The following is a 15805-nucleotide window of genomic DNA, read 5'->3' on the forward strand; positions in this document are numbered from 1 at the left end:
CTAACACACAACCCAATAGAAACACACCACAGCAAGTTCTTGCCTTGCTTTTAGGAACCAAGAGCATTGGAGGCTTGAACAAATTCCTTGGTTTAAAAGTCGGATCATCTACAGACATTGTACAAAGAACAGAAAGCAGTGCTATGAGAATCAAGCTGGGATATGTGCACGAATCCAAGCTCGCAACCACAGGTTACACAATATATTCAAACAGACAAACGTGTATTACTAAAGCATGACAAATTTGTTTTGATGCTTAAGAACCTCTGCAAGTTTGTCACAAACACAGAAGCAGCAGTTCTACAAAACCAACACGTACTCAACACGGGGAGCTGGGAAAAGAAAGAATTATGCTGATCACAATCTTTTTATTAATAATGTACAAAGCCTTTGCTTCAATCTAGATTGCTTGTCAAGGCAAAAGAATCCTCAAGCCTTCCTATTTTCCTAAACAAAGCGTAGAGGTTTTTTTCTCTTCCTTCTAAATGCCAACTGATCCTCAGGAAGTCTCACATTCTGCTATTGCCATAATGAGTAAAGGCTGTTATAAAAACATACAGCACAGGTACTCAGTGAGCTAAGTCCAAAGGGATGATGACACAACAACTGACCTCCAGCAGACGTTTATCTGTCTCCTGATTCTCCCCCCATCCCATCAGGGAGCGTGAGGCTGTGTGGGGCTCAGCAATAGCAAAGAGCTCCCAGGCAGGAGCTGTGTGTGGTTCATTCTGCACAACGTGGGCACTGAGAGCAAAAGGGGAACTGAAGAGAAGGGAGTTTCACACAAGCCTGACTGCAGCCTGATGGAGAAGTCATGAAAGTAAGGGTTTTATAATAGGAACCACAAAACAAAACAGAATATTTCTGCACATGCTTGACCAAATAGATAAAAATGCGTAGCACCCTGAACTGAGCTATTGCTTGCAGTCAAATTCAACATCAAGAGGAAAGAAATAGCATCTCCTGGAAGCTGGCAGCCTATAATTACCTTCATGTAGTTAAGGATATATATCTGCACACTGAACCTGGCACCTCGTGTTTAGGAGATGCTCACAAAGCAGTTTGGGGCTGCGCAGTGCCCTGTCAGCTACATTCAACATGTCTTCCCCTGTGTTCTTTTTTCATGAAAAGCAATGAGAAAGATGAGGAAATTATTCAGGAACTGTGTTCAAATGTCTATGAACAATATTCTTTTCATATCTGCAAGATGATAAAAACCACTTGTTGCTTCAGCGCTGTTTGAATCATCTTCTCCCCAAGAAAAGCAGCATTATTAATCTAGCATGTTTATCACAGCTCTGTGATTGAAAGGCTTTTTGTTCCAGGACTTGGAAGATGTATTTGTCAAGTCTGACAGCTCTGATGCAGTCTTGCAGTGAACATCAGTGTCTGAGAAAGAACTTATGAAACCCTGAGCCCTAACAAGCAGCCAAATCTTGGTGAGGTCTGATACTCAAACTGAGAAGGAAACAATCCAGTATCTGGATGGAAACCCATCTTTCCATGTAAGGAAAAGACTCACTAGAAAGATAAAGTCCTGTGAAACAATGAAATGCTAAATAGACTTTATGTATTTCATGTATTCCATCATTTACGTATTTCATGCAGATACACCTAAAACCCATCCAGATATCTTCAATTTTAGAGCTTGAAAACTCAACGAGTAGACACGTGGTGTAGATGAGCCATAATCCTTGCTCTTGCAGTGCAGTGAACTCAGTGATGCTCCTAAGGCTGAACTTAAACACATGAATTCAGACAAACAAGCCCTCTATATGACAAACCTGAGCACACGGCCGCAGTGCTGTGATGCTGTAGTTTAAGGATTTTCCTCATTAAGAAAAACTGTAATACATGCAATAAAAAAATAATCTAACTAATGGGCCACTCCAAGCCCAAGCCCAACTAAATCAGCATCTGAGCAAAAGCAAATACAACCACCAAAGAGAAATAAAATGACTGTTGATTCACAACATGCAAAATTCAGTGCATGCATCCAAAGGAACGTTACACACTGGGTACTTTTAACAAATCAGATTTGGGTGATGTCTGCTCTTTGTGTACATAAATGTATGGAGCGTGCACAGAAATTACGCATCAAGTCTCTTTGGTGTGAAGTTGCACTGCTTCATTTTAGTGAAGAACTGAATAACTGAATCTTCTTATTGTCCACAAACACACTTGGAGGCTTATATATATATATATATATATATATATATATATATATATAATTGGTTTGACATTAAACACAAAGCTGACAGAACCCCTGTTATGTGACTTCACAAAGGTGAGAGCACAGCAGCAGCGATAGGAGCTGCCTGCACTCTGCATCCAGCCAGACTTGGACAACCTCCAATTACACCACAGCTGTTTTGTCAACGTAAGAGGAATAAATCAGAGAAGACTTATTCCTTTTGGAAAGCTGAGCAATCAGCTCATCCATCATCTTCCATCAGCAAGAACTTTTCTAAATAGAAGCAGAAGAGGAGTCAATAAAATATGCTTAAATACCACCCAGGCCTTTCCTTGCTGTGCTTTTAATTTGGTGAATAGATGCCTTCCGTTGGGCAGCACCCTGGAGATTTTGCTGGGACGTAGATTAAGTGCTCTGTGAGCATTGTGTTGCTGAATTGATCTCGGAGGTATAGCTAACCGTAATGGCCTTGAAATGCTGCCTTAAATCTCCCTGCTGCTTAATTCCAAACATTAAGGGGGGCGCATGGGGGTAAGGAAACTCTGGAGTGAAAATATAACTCTTTTTATGGTTTTATTTAAACTATCCAAACAAGGGATGTGTGTCTTAGAGGCAAGAAGCAAAAGCGTAATAATATAAAAAAAAATCTGATAGAATATATTGTTAATTAAATTAAGTTTAGCCCCCAAAGACACGTTCTGTCTCTTTTATGAGGCTTAATTAAGAATAATATAACAAACACCACCTTGAAATCACCATGTATGAATTAAGCAGTGTGGGGAGGAAAAGAGGGGAGGTAAAGGAGTTCTTAAATCACTTTGAGGATGTGCCATCCTGGTCATCTTTTATTGCTTAAGTAACATGTTCTACATGGCAAATACTTTGGTTTTTGTGATGTTGAAACTGTTTGCCCATAAAACAAAAGAAAGCAGCACAAGGGATGCTGTAGAGACCCCAGAAGCTCTTAAGTGTTGCTTTTGGTGTAGAAGAGCTCAGTATCACCTTCAAACCAACCAACCAACCCTAAAAACAATGAAACGCCATTGGGTCGTGTCGGTTTAAGCAGTGCTTGGAGCAAATCAGCCCTGAGTCTGGGCACAACCAATCTAAATTTAAGGTATTTAACCCAGCAAGTCCTGCTTGCTGTGATGATAAAAGCTGTGAAGATTTTGATCCACTGAACTGCTTGCATGTTTTGTCAGATTGGGCAGAAGTTGCTGGGAGCAGTGATTTGAGCAGCACTGCACTCCTGCAATCCCAGAGCAGCAAACAGCTCACTGGGATCACAGTGGGAAACATCAGAGTTGAGCAGGAAAACACTGAGAAACCCAGAAATTAACATGCAAAGTGATATAGAAAAAAAAAAAAACTTCACTTGAACCTCCATCAGCCAAAACATGACAGCAGACAGAGCCTCTCAAATAAAATGATTCCTTTGAATAAAGAAATGATGGGGGAGACAGAATGGTGAAAGCAAACGGATTCATTTCTCTTCCAACATGAATTCAGCAAGCACGAATAAAGGGAAGATGCTGACAGCTGAGAGCTTATCTTCCAGTAGATGCACGTGATTGTTTCAAATGTAATTTTGCACTTCAGGAGAAATAGAGGACATCATGCAAAGAAGTCAGCAATGGTGAATGCACATATCGAGTCAGTCAGGGATTTCTGCACAGAATTCACAGATTTAGAAGGATGTCCTACCAATTTTTAGCACCAATTCATTCAGAGGCAGGCATGGCAAAGCTGCCAGCCATGCACTATTTCTGGTATCTTCTCTCCTGCCATTTAAATGACCTTTACCATTTTTACTAATTCTTGCCTGTAAGCCATGTCTGGTGTAATATTGAATAATTAATCACAGCACAAGGACTCTTTGCAAAAGTTCTTTGGGTGCCAAAATGCCTCAGTGCATCTCAGGAGGGAGGATAAGATGAGTGCATGGTTTTCCTGAAGACCACAAGGGCTCATCCTAATGCAAGGTGAACAGCTTGTACAAAGGAGGACAGAGGGCACAGATGTGATGGAAGCCCATCATCTCTGCCACTTATTACACAATGATTGTTGCACAAGCAAGTTTTGGATTTGGTTGCAAAGCCTGGGTGTGAAAGCAGATAGAGCTGCTATTCTCTCCTGATATTAACAACGTAATTATAATCTATTCTTAGGGTAGATATGCTTTATTTGCAAAATTAGAGCCTCATTGGCACAGGAGGGGACAACTCATTGTGGTGTTTGCTATCAGCCAACAGGACAACACCCCCCAACAAAGCACATACACTCCTGTATGAGAGCAAAGGGCACCAGACAGAATGCCATAGAGACCCCATAGGGAAACAGCAGCACTATTAACACACACATTTATCTGAGCCATTTCTGCAGCTGAGTAGCGTAACCCACCACAGAGTAAGCATTCTCAATATCACACTGCAGCTGCTCCTGGCCCTGTCAAGCAATGAGATAAGGATATCTTTCTAGAATTGCAGAACCAAAATGCAGGAGCGTCTTTGAAAAACACACAACTGCTTCTTTATATTGCTGGCAGATTTCATACATAAATTAGCTGATGTTATGGATGCTTCAAGAAAAACTTCTTTTTTATTCCCCACGTGTTTTGCTATTATGCTTAGTAATGCACTACACAAAGCATATGCATTGTCAAGCACCATGGGGAAAAGTAATAAAAGTATCAGTAGGGAAGTAGCAAAATGAGGGGGAAAAAAAAAAGTGTTCAGCAGTCTTTAATGAGGTCCTTCTGGTCTCCAGCCAAAGCCTCCAAGAGTAAGGCAGCAAGATTCCAATTAATCATAAATGAATACATAAATCCACAAATACAAAACTTGATCAAAACTCAGTTTTTCAAGGCAACGACACACTGTACCTAATACAAAAGTGGAAGCTTATTAACAAATCCTGTCCTCATTTTTATTGCTTTTCAATTTGAACTCCAGATTTTTAATCAATCTGAAGCACTTTGTTTGGAACAGAGGCAGTTACTCTCACGTTCACCCTTACATCTGGCTCAGTGTTGAACACTCCTCCTCACATCTCTGCTCCAAGGACAGCATTTTCACCTGAGCACAACTTCCTTCCATCCAGCAACAGCATCTTCTGTAAAGTGAGAGGTGTATATTTTGAAGACACGAAGAATAAAAAAAGGAATAACCCCATCTCCTGGCTGAGTGAGCTGCTGTGTCTTTATAACCTCACCCACAAAACTACTGAGCAGGCACTGACTGCTTTATAAAGGTCTTTGATATTGAAGTCAGGAGAACAGCTGAGGCTATAAAACCTGATCCAAAAGATCAGGTCAAAAAAAAAAAGTGTAAGATGCACCTCTGGCCCTTCAGACACTGAGCCCAGTGACTGTGAAATACACATGTGCTTGTGGGGGAATTTCTTTTGAAAACACTGATTTGTTGAGGCTGCAATTGCAGGGTCAGGAATGGGCTTTGCTTTCCTCTCCTCTATTAAGACTATTCCAGTTGAACCCATTCTATGTTATACAACCAGTGAAATAGGAATTGAACAAGAGAAGAAAAAAAAAAAGTATTCCAGGTAAGGAGAAGGGAAAATAAATTTGACTTCAGTACACTGCAAGTCAATGTCCCAAGGCCTGAGCTCACCTTGCAGTGGCAGCACAGGGCTCTTTTTGCCATCATCTCAGACTGAACCCTCCAGACACCGTCGCTCCATCAATGCTGAGCAGCTCAGGCTGAGCACCAGGGATCAAATACAGGTAGTTCTTGTGCTTAACACAGGATTCACTGCTTCGTTGACAACACAGCCCTAAGAAAGTGCATAGCTTTGATTGGCAGTTCAGGCTCAGCATCCACACGTGCAGTGGGATGACAGATTTCCTCTCCACGTGCACTCAAAGTTCTTTCCTTCCTGCAACACCTCCTCTCCTGCTGCTCCACACAGCCTTCCTCTGCCTTCTGTTTGTCCTTCCACTCCATAAAACTGTGTTATTCCCCCCCTCCTTGCTGTCCCCTGGAAAGCAATCACAGCACTTTTATCTCTTTTTAAAAAGCAATATAGTTTTTCTTATTATCTCTTCCTCTGTAGTGATTTAAGGAGGAAAAGCTAACCGTGTTTGTTATTAAGAGAGGTTAGAAGGCCTGGCCTGATTTGTTTTCTAAAATTCATATTTTATGGCACATGTATTATCACTGGGAAACATCACCTCCTGCTGAGGACACACAGGTCATAAAGCCTTCCCAGTGCCAGGATAAGAGCTGAGAGCCATTGAGTGGGGATGAGAAAAAGGATGGGAGCACAAGAGTGAAAAGCACATAAGAGCTGCTGCCTTTGATATTCATTAGTCCAAAATTAAGACAATAGAGACAAGGAAAGGCATTTTTCAAACCTTCAGAAATACCTCCATCACCCTCTGATCATCAGGAATGAAATAATCCACTCACTTGTGACAATGCAGCCTGGGGCAGGTACAGGCTGTGACAGCAACTGTTCCCCTTAGGACAACACAGTCAAGGAGCAAACTGTACATACTGAGGAGTGCTGTACCCAAATCCTACAGCTGCCTTTGAGTGCACTGACAGAGGCCCTGAAAAGCAATGTGATAAACGGGGGAGCTGCCAGCAGGATGGTTTGCTGGAGTCTCCTCCTCACATGCTCCTTTTTGGGGCTCTCAGCATCCTCCCACAACCACAGCCTACAGAGACCTTCTGTAGCAGTATGGTGCAACCAATGACTGCAGCCCTCCCACCCCATTAAACTGAGATGTGCTGCAGCCATCTGACCTCCACCAGCTTCTGAACAGCTTTTGGACAGGGCAAGGACTGTCAGATACCCTTTTGCACTAAAGAAAATAACCGTATTTTGGGAAAGCCAAATGCTTCCCAAAGCTGTTCTGACTAACAGCCCTGTAAATTCACTATAAGCTCCAAGTTGATCATTTCGTTCTGTTTGCATGTTTCCAAATTACACGAGAATTGTGTTGTTTGCACTTTTAATCTCGTAACAACTCTCTGGCAGCCCTATGCATGCCATGGGGGAGGTTTCCTAATTTATGTAAAGTATTACAGAAAAATGATCTATATGACAGTTAGGAATAAAATACTAAATGCAAGTCATTACTCACTGAAGATAATTTGAGAGCATTTTGTCAGGGGACACATTAGATTACAGAGGATAAAAAGTAGGAATAGGTATTCACATATTTATTCATATTTGCATAATCAACTGAAGGAGATAGAAGGTGTTCTCTTGGGCCCAACTAGAATACAATGAATTGAACAACAGTTTGGAAACTTTGTTATTTTTCATGCTATCAACACATTTTCTTTTTCTTCCAGGTTTTGCAAAGAGATGCAGCTCTTAGCCCAGAAATAAGTATGGCCCCTCAATTCAGGTTTTGCTTCCAACTAATAAATGATGTGGTGTAAACTGGCTTGCATAGAAAAAGGGAAAGTGCTACTTTGAACCTCAGTGTTCCTAGGTGAGCATTCCTGCCACGTCTGAGAGCATCATATGTAACTTCAGTAGGTCTGAGGCTTTGCTTTATCCAGAATAGCCACTGTCCACCTCCCAGAAGGAGCACAGACAGCCCCAGCTGGGATGACATTCCCAGAGCTAATGACAAGTCCAGCCAACAGATGGGAGATTAAAGCAATTGTTCAAATCCAGCTTTGAGCGACTGGCTTTTGTGCATCACTTAAAATCTAAGCGATCATTTTATTGCGATGAATCTGCACATCAATTAGTTCAAGAGAAAGCAATAGCTGTATTATTTCAAGCATGAAAAGTCCAGGCAGATCTGGACTAAATTCCCCAGAATGGACATTAGGAGAACGTTGTTGTGAAGTTGGGTTACACAGCCACAACCCACAGAGCACAGCTGAACATCAGGGATGCACAAGGCCACAACCTGGGGAGCACCAACCACTGCCCCAAACTCTGCTGGGTTACAAAGGCAGGTTGGAATTGTAGGTAAAGTTTTTATTCCAGCGTAGGAAAGAGTTGTGTTTGAAGAGTTCTTAAATTCCTTAAAACTAAACTGAAAATTAAAAGGAGGACATGTTTACAAGACAGTTTCCTGGTAAGGAAAACTTTCAGACTCTAATGAACTTCATTTGAAACCATGATTCTCTACAGCAGATGTTTTCAAGAACCTTCTTGCACTTTCCAGACTGGCAGAACCATAATTTGTGGAACACCTGATGGAATCACAAAGAAGCAGAAGGATCTCAGAAGCTGCTTCTTGTGCTGTCGTTTGAGTTCAGAGGTTTGGAGTTGTTTTGATAACACGGATTATGTTAACAACATAACATGCTTTATTTTATTTTTTTTTTCCCCTTAAATGCAACATCCTGAACAGCAAGAAACGAGCATCAAGATGTCAGTGAAATTACTTTGCTTCGTATTCTAGCAACTGTTTAATTTTAAGCACACAGCATCCACATGAAATTTCCCAAACAATTGCATCATGAAGGTTTCATATATTTTAAAAGATGACAGCAGCGTTGGTTAAATGTTGTATGAAAGATTCATTGTAAATTAAAAATTAAAAAGTACTCAACAGATCCAAGAAGAGTTCAAAACCATCTGTTACCATAAATTACCTTTTTTTTCCCCCCCTTTATCTTAACGTTGCCATATGCCATGGGATAGGAACCCCTCAAAGCTGTGTTTAGGATTGGACACCCAGTGCTGGTACTGAGCTCTCAGTACAGCATCTTGGCTTTATAAAGAGGCTCAGGCCAGACTCATGGGTTCTAACATGATTTTGCAATAAAACCACGTCCCTTCCACCACCACATGGTGGTTGTGCTTATTGCTGTTTCAAAAAATCTGAGGAAAGAAAGAATTGTCTCCTTTTAAAAGACTGTTTTATCACGGTATAAAGTAAAGACAGCATCACTGTGGTACAGAGCTGACAATCTGAACGTCTTGCATTACTTTCCTCCAGCTCTCCTCCTTGGAACGTGATGAAGTACGCATGATTGCTAATGTGCTCTGTTATGACATGAGCTGAGAAAATAATTTCCATTAATCTGAAGTGATTAAAGTTCATTTGCTCCTGTCTGCCACGCACCAGAGAAGAATGTATAATGCACCCAAAGTTACTGTAACATCCTTTAACACACACTTGTGCTCAGTTTGCTTTGTTTTAATGGTACTATCAAGTTCATATACACCCACACGCTGATTTTCAAAGCAACTGAAATCTAAGTGATGATGGTTCTCCTCTCTGGAGGAGTACAGACCAGCACATATGATAACATGGGCTGCCAGAAGCTCCCAGCTGGGATAGCATCACACAGTGCCAGGAAAGGAACAGGCACAGCACTGCATGGGATTCCCTGGGAATAAGGATGGGATGCATCCAGCCAGGCAGTAAATCCAGCCAACACAGCACCGTGTGCCACACAGCATCACAGAATGGCCAGGGTTGGAAGGGACCTCAAGGATCACGAAGCTCCAACCCCCTGCCACATGCAGTGCCACCAACCTCCACATTTAATACTAGACCAGGCTGCCCAGGGCCCCATCCAAGCTGGCCTTGAACATATCCAGGGATGGATGGAGCATCCACAGCCTCTCTGGGCAGCTGTTCCAGCTCCTCACCACCCTCTCAGTACAGAATCTAACACACCTTCCACCTGGACATTACAAGGTTTCTGGGTTGTGCTGTGGCTGGTAAGGCTGGGTGCCCTGGGCTTCACTTATAGGTACGAATGGAAACCAACACCAGGTCATCTGCACAGAGATCTCCATCAGCTGCGTGGAAACCTGTCCTCATGGAAGTCATCCTTTGGCAGCTGCCTGAACCCCTTCAGGGAACAGGAGTGGTTGAAAGATTGAATTTACATGTTGACATCATACTGAGGGCACTACCAGACACACAGGTTTCAGTTAGGTGATGATCACAAGACCTCACAAGCATCAAATACAGAATTTAAGAAGCAGCAAACAGATGCAGTGAGGGCAAAGAGGATTTAAAGACCTAAGTTTGCACTTCTAAACATTTGCACAACACCCATATTAGACATCTATACCCATTTGTCTTAGACTGGTCAATGTGATGCATGTTTTAATATTCCCTGTTCTGTTTCTACTCAGGAGAATGCTGAATTGGACCCTTGCAGAGCAGCCCCAACAGAACAAACATCAAAGTGCTCTGCTAGATGTCTGACAGGAATAGAATGGAATAAACATGGCATAGAATGGGCTCACTGCACTGCACAACAGGCAGCACACAGCTGCAGATACGAGCAGATAATGTCATTTCTTTGCAATGGAAAGAAGCCAGTTTTTCTGAAAAGGAAGAATTCAGTTGAATAGGAGGAAAAACTCTTGACATGGAGATCAAGGAGACTTTGGAGAGGGTTGCTCTTGGGAGAAGTGGTGGAAACATCACCTGAGACATTTTTAAGTAGTCACGGTTTGAGTCTGGAAATTGTTCTGTAGGGAACAGCTCTGCACTGACAGATAGAGGGGATTAAGGTGACCCACAGTCACACCTACATCTGCTTTCCTTCTCAAAAATCACATGTGCACACACACAAATTGCAGCACTATAATTTTTAAAAACACATTTCCAATAAAGTCGAATCTACCTTACAACAGCTTCACCAAATGCACCTTTTCAGCCCCCCGACACAATTTTAAAATCATTTTTGCATGTTAGAATTCGACTTCTGCGTGAAAAGACAGCAGAAAAAAAAAACCATCCCAAAAATGTTAAAAATAAATTATTAAAATAGTTTGCAGATAATGCTGCTGCCTCGGTGCCAGGTAACTGCACACAGCAGATTCGATGCTGTAAACCCTTTTATGAGACTTCAGTACTTAGAAATGAAATTGTAAATGGGAAAGTGTAGATGGCTTTGATTTAGAAAATTGTTGCCATTAACCAGTTTACAAAGCATCTACTGTTTCAGCATCATTATCCCCAATGTGTCAAACTAAGTGGTTTCACAATATTTAAAGCACTCCCAACTTCCTCATAAATATCATTTATATTCCACGTCTGCTATTCAGTGAACTGAGACGCATCATTTACATTCCTCTGTAGTTACATAGCATGATTACCTGAACAGATACAGCCTTACCTGACATAAATAATGAGAAAACAAAAGGCCACGGCTGTTCAAAAGGTTTAATAACTCAGGTAGCATTAAGGCTTGTAATGCACTCTGCGTTTGGAAGCATTAAAAGTTTCCTCAGTGCACAGAAAATGTAGAAATGCTCAAACCTGTGGGTCACTGCACGGTTTCCTACTTGTAGTTGTGCACGTGTGAATGTTCCATATACCTCAATGCATGGCCAATGCTGTGCAGTGGGTATTTTCCACCTTTACTGAAGGTCTTTCAACAAATTTGACTGGACAACTGAACACTTCCAGTATTTAATTGTAGTACAACTGAAAGTTGCTATCAAACCAAATATCAGAAGATGATTCTGTGCATCAAACCATTGCAATTTTGCTTATCTGGATATGCAAACATCCTGGAATTGTAGATTTGAGTGTATTTACATTCGTCCTTCAACATTTCCATCACTGATTTCAGTTTCGAGGTCCCTTCTAAGCCAAACCATTCTACAACTCAATGAAATTCAGCAGATTGTGGCCACATGCAGAGTGTTTCCCCATTCTTTGGCATCTGAATGTAAGCTGCCCAAGGTCAGGTTTTCAATCAACATACTGATAAGGTGTATCAAAACCAGCAGGTTATTGCACTGCATACACAGCAGCACAAGTCCCAGGTACCCAAGGTTAAACCATTGAGAAATTCATGATGAGAAAAGCATGGAACTGCCCATGTCAGCATGGACAACTGGCATAGAAGGCAAGAGCAGGAACAGGCAGAAAAATGCTCATAAATTGACAGGCCCCTGCATACAGACACTCAACTTCACAATATAGACAAATGAACACAGCAAAACGTATGCTCTAAGTGTACTTTTATTGCTATGGAAATGGCTATTTGCCAAGAAAATCTTGACACAGGTAAGGCAAACTCCTCTAGAATGTATTAAGGAATCCACAAGCATCAAATAAGGATAGATGATTGGTTCTCCAGGTGGTTTTACAGGCCTTTTTTCCCCCCATAATGAATTACTCTGCTGACCTGATAATTCATTTTCACATGGAGACAAAGGGAAAGGAAAAAGGAAAAGCATAGAACAGGAGAGACAAGGCTCGAAAGTAAAGTTATTAGGGAATGCAGGGAAGTGTAATGGTATCAACAGAAGCATTTGGGTTGGAAGGAACCTTAAAAACACTGAGCTCTAGCACCCTTACCAACAACAGGACCAGCCTTATGTCATGACATTGCTAAAAGCCCCAACCAAGCCAATAACTGAGCGCTTCCAGTGGGGAAATGAGGCATCCCTGGGCAGCCTGTCCCAGTGCCTTCCCATGAAACATTTATACATCATCTCCCAAGTGAAGCTGCTAACCCAGTCAGCATCCAGCTCCTTCTTCCCCCTTCCATTTCTTTCTATTCAGTTTGACTTTGCCAGAAGCAAAATCAACCCGGTAAGCAGCTGCAGAAAAACAAGGAAATTTATCTCATTTTATTTCTTTGGAAGAAGACATCAAAAAGAAATCCAGCAGTGTTATACGTTTGAGGGGAGAAACACATCTTTCTGCAAAGATGTGCATCTTCTATCATTTGGCAGAGCTGCAGCCATTCAAGACCTACGATTCTGCAGAGAAACTCAATTGTGATGATGTCCCAAGGCAGTTTCAATTTACAATTAAACCCATCTGTATTGTAACAGTTTGTTTCGCTGCATCACTGATGCAAATTGCTGTGTGTTGGATAGTTTAGAGGGCGAGTTCTTCCTGCTCCTGCCCATCTGCATGTGTTTTTCTCACCCTGCCACCTCCTGCCCCAAGGGGCTTCACTGAAATTCTTCTACTTCTCTGTATAGCAACAGCTTAGGAATAGCTTGTTTTAAACCCACTGCTATAAAGACATTTATGAAATCAATGAAGATTCTTACATTTATCCAGCAACAGCACAGAAACTGTAACCTCTGCTCAAGTGTAGCACTGTGCTCTGCTTTGAAGCATTCACAGCACACGTCTTCCCATCCTCTGAATGCATCTGCGTGTGACAATAGTGCAGTCTATGAGACGGAAATTGTGGGACTTGAATTCAATGGCCACTACTATGTATTGCTTCACAGAGCCAGGGCTGAAAAGAAAGCAATCAGCACAAAGCATCAGCACTGACATTGCAACAGCAGGCAAGTTTTTTCCTCGGGTCAAGGAAAACCTTATATTCTATGTTCTGTGAAAGGTGTGGAAACTTTTTTTCCAACTTGCATTATACAGACATCAGATTTTTTCCCCATGGCTGCAATCAACACCCAGTGATTCCAAGAAAACCTTGGCTTCCAATTAGCTGTCTTGAATGACATGGGTCAGCCTTAAAGTATCTGAGTGTGCTCTCACTTGTTCTTAACAGGAACTGCTGGATGCTTAATAGGTCTTGAAAAAACCCATCTGATAGTACTTGTCTTATTCAAAAAACTCACTTAGTGATGTATTCGTTGATCCCATCACCCCTCGCTTTCCTTTGCTCAAAATCCAGCTGGAATAGGGAAAAACCATCCTACTTCTGAATAATAATATCAGAAGACTTAACTAAAGTAAAGATATATGGAAGAAAGCAAAGGAGGACCGAGATATTCTAAATTCTACTTCTTAATCATTGCTGTGTTAGCCAATAGAGGTCAGCACTTTGGGTAGTGTAAGCCCGTGCAACTCCACCAGACAGCAAAACAGGGAGAAGTTACAGATGCTGAGAATCTCACTCATTAATTATTTGATCTTGAACACCTTTCTGAAGGTCATGTTTTAATAGGCAGACAGGGAGCTATCATTCACCTTTTGGTAAATACAAAACCTACTAAAGCACAATCCAAAGAATAAAACAGAATGAAACACCAAAAATGACTTAATTTCCCTCCATGCATCTCCTCCTTCAAAACTGCCCACACTGCAAAGATATTCTTTCCATCAAGAATAGATTACAGTCATCCCAGCACGACTTTGGCCACTCCTTACTGATCCACCCCTCCTTATTTATCCACCCCAGCCCTGCCATACAACCAGAGCTTCATCAAAAGCCAAACGCAAAGCAGCAACGCTATATGTATTCATCAGCAAATTCTTTTGCACAGACTCTGCATTTTTTTTTTCCCTTTTTGATCCTCCAGTATTAAAGATGCTTTGTGCTTCAAAGACGTTAAGTCAAGGGCTTTGTTCCTAGGCTTCTAACAAACATTTACTGAGAGTGTTCTATCACAGCGCATCGCGTACAAGAATGAGATCTTAATGCTTCAACAGTGAGCTGGTGGGTTTTGGTTTTTTTTCCCCTTTCTGTTTTTTTTTTTTTGTTTGTTTTTAATATCTCTCTCAATTAACCGAGCTCAAAAATCTAAACTTGGATTGACACTGACTGACTTCAGAAATGTTGCCAATGATGCCACTGTTTCATGCACCTTCCCTTAGATGACTTGATTTAAACACAAGTTTTTAGTTATAATTTGAGTAAATAATAATTTAGGGGATCAACAAGCACTCATAGCTGTCTAATTTGTACATGCTGAGGAAAACAGAGGTGGACACAGAGGCAAAGATTCAAGACTAGCTGCTCCCATCCCTATGCCAGAGCCAGCATTGATCTTGACTTGAGCAATTGGTTCATACCACAGACAAAATGAAAGGCACATGGAAGCCCTCAGATTCCAAATACTCGACCCATCTTTTCCTCATTCCAGCTCACAGTGTACCACTATTTAGAACAGCAAGATTTAGAGAGAGAAAAGAATGGCTTCAAGGAAAACGCAACTGCAGAAAACAGCACTTCCAAGTGAAGGAACAACACACACCAACCCATGTTCTGCTCCCTCAGGCTAAAAGCTTTGTGGGATGACGTTGCATCATACTTCTGCAATAATTTTTAAGCACACTTATCACTTCATCCCCATTTTGTATAATAAAGTGAAAGAAAAGAAATCTCAAGCATCAGCACACCGAACAAATCGCGGTTCACACCAAGTTCGATTTCAGAGGCTTTTATATTGGAGCCTGCAGCACAATCACTGTATGGTAATCACAGCTCCAACGATCCCTTCTCCCAGCACATTTCACATCTTCAAAACACGGGTCACACAGAATTCATCTGGGCCTTTTCCTTCACGCCACACCAAGCTTGAAAAACAGTTTCAGATTAGATCTTAATGGAATTACACCGCTTTAGTTACTGTTGAAGCAATAAATGCAGTAATCCTGGGCTGCTCCCAGGCAGTGCTGTGCAGGTCCTGGGCTGCCATCTGCTATAAGAGCCTTGGGACTCCTTCCAAACAAAGTCAAGTTCCTAAAGTTGCATTTAGATGGTTTCAATGACTTCATATCCACCGTGGGTTGCAACTGCATTTTCTTTTCTCCTTACAGCTCCAAAATGAGTATTCTGTTGCATAAAGTCATCTTTTGCTTTCAGTGTTTTTGACTCAAACTAACATTTATTGCATTGATACCTAAAAACAGCTCCAGAGTTCGAATGCTCCTATTCAAGAAGGCCAGCTGTTCCTAAAACAGGATTCTTGAAAGCTGTTTGTGGAGATGTG

The 15805-nt window shown here is 41.5% G+C and overlaps 1 protein-coding gene across 2 annotated transcripts in view; it reads right to left on the reverse strand.

Annotated features, from left to right (window-relative positions):
* Positions 1-15805, reverse strand: part of UNC5D (unc-5 netrin receptor D) — a 93103-nt gene that overhangs the window by 59280 nt on the left and 18018 nt on the right. The window lies entirely within an intron of this gene.

This window comes from Phasianus colchicus, chromosome 27 (assembly GCF_987193195.1).
Source record: "Phasianus colchicus chromosome 27, bPhaCol1.hap1.1, whole genome shotgun sequence".
In the NCBI taxonomy this organism is placed as follows: domain Eukaryota; kingdom Metazoa; phylum Chordata; class Aves; order Galliformes; family Phasianidae; genus Phasianus; species Phasianus colchicus.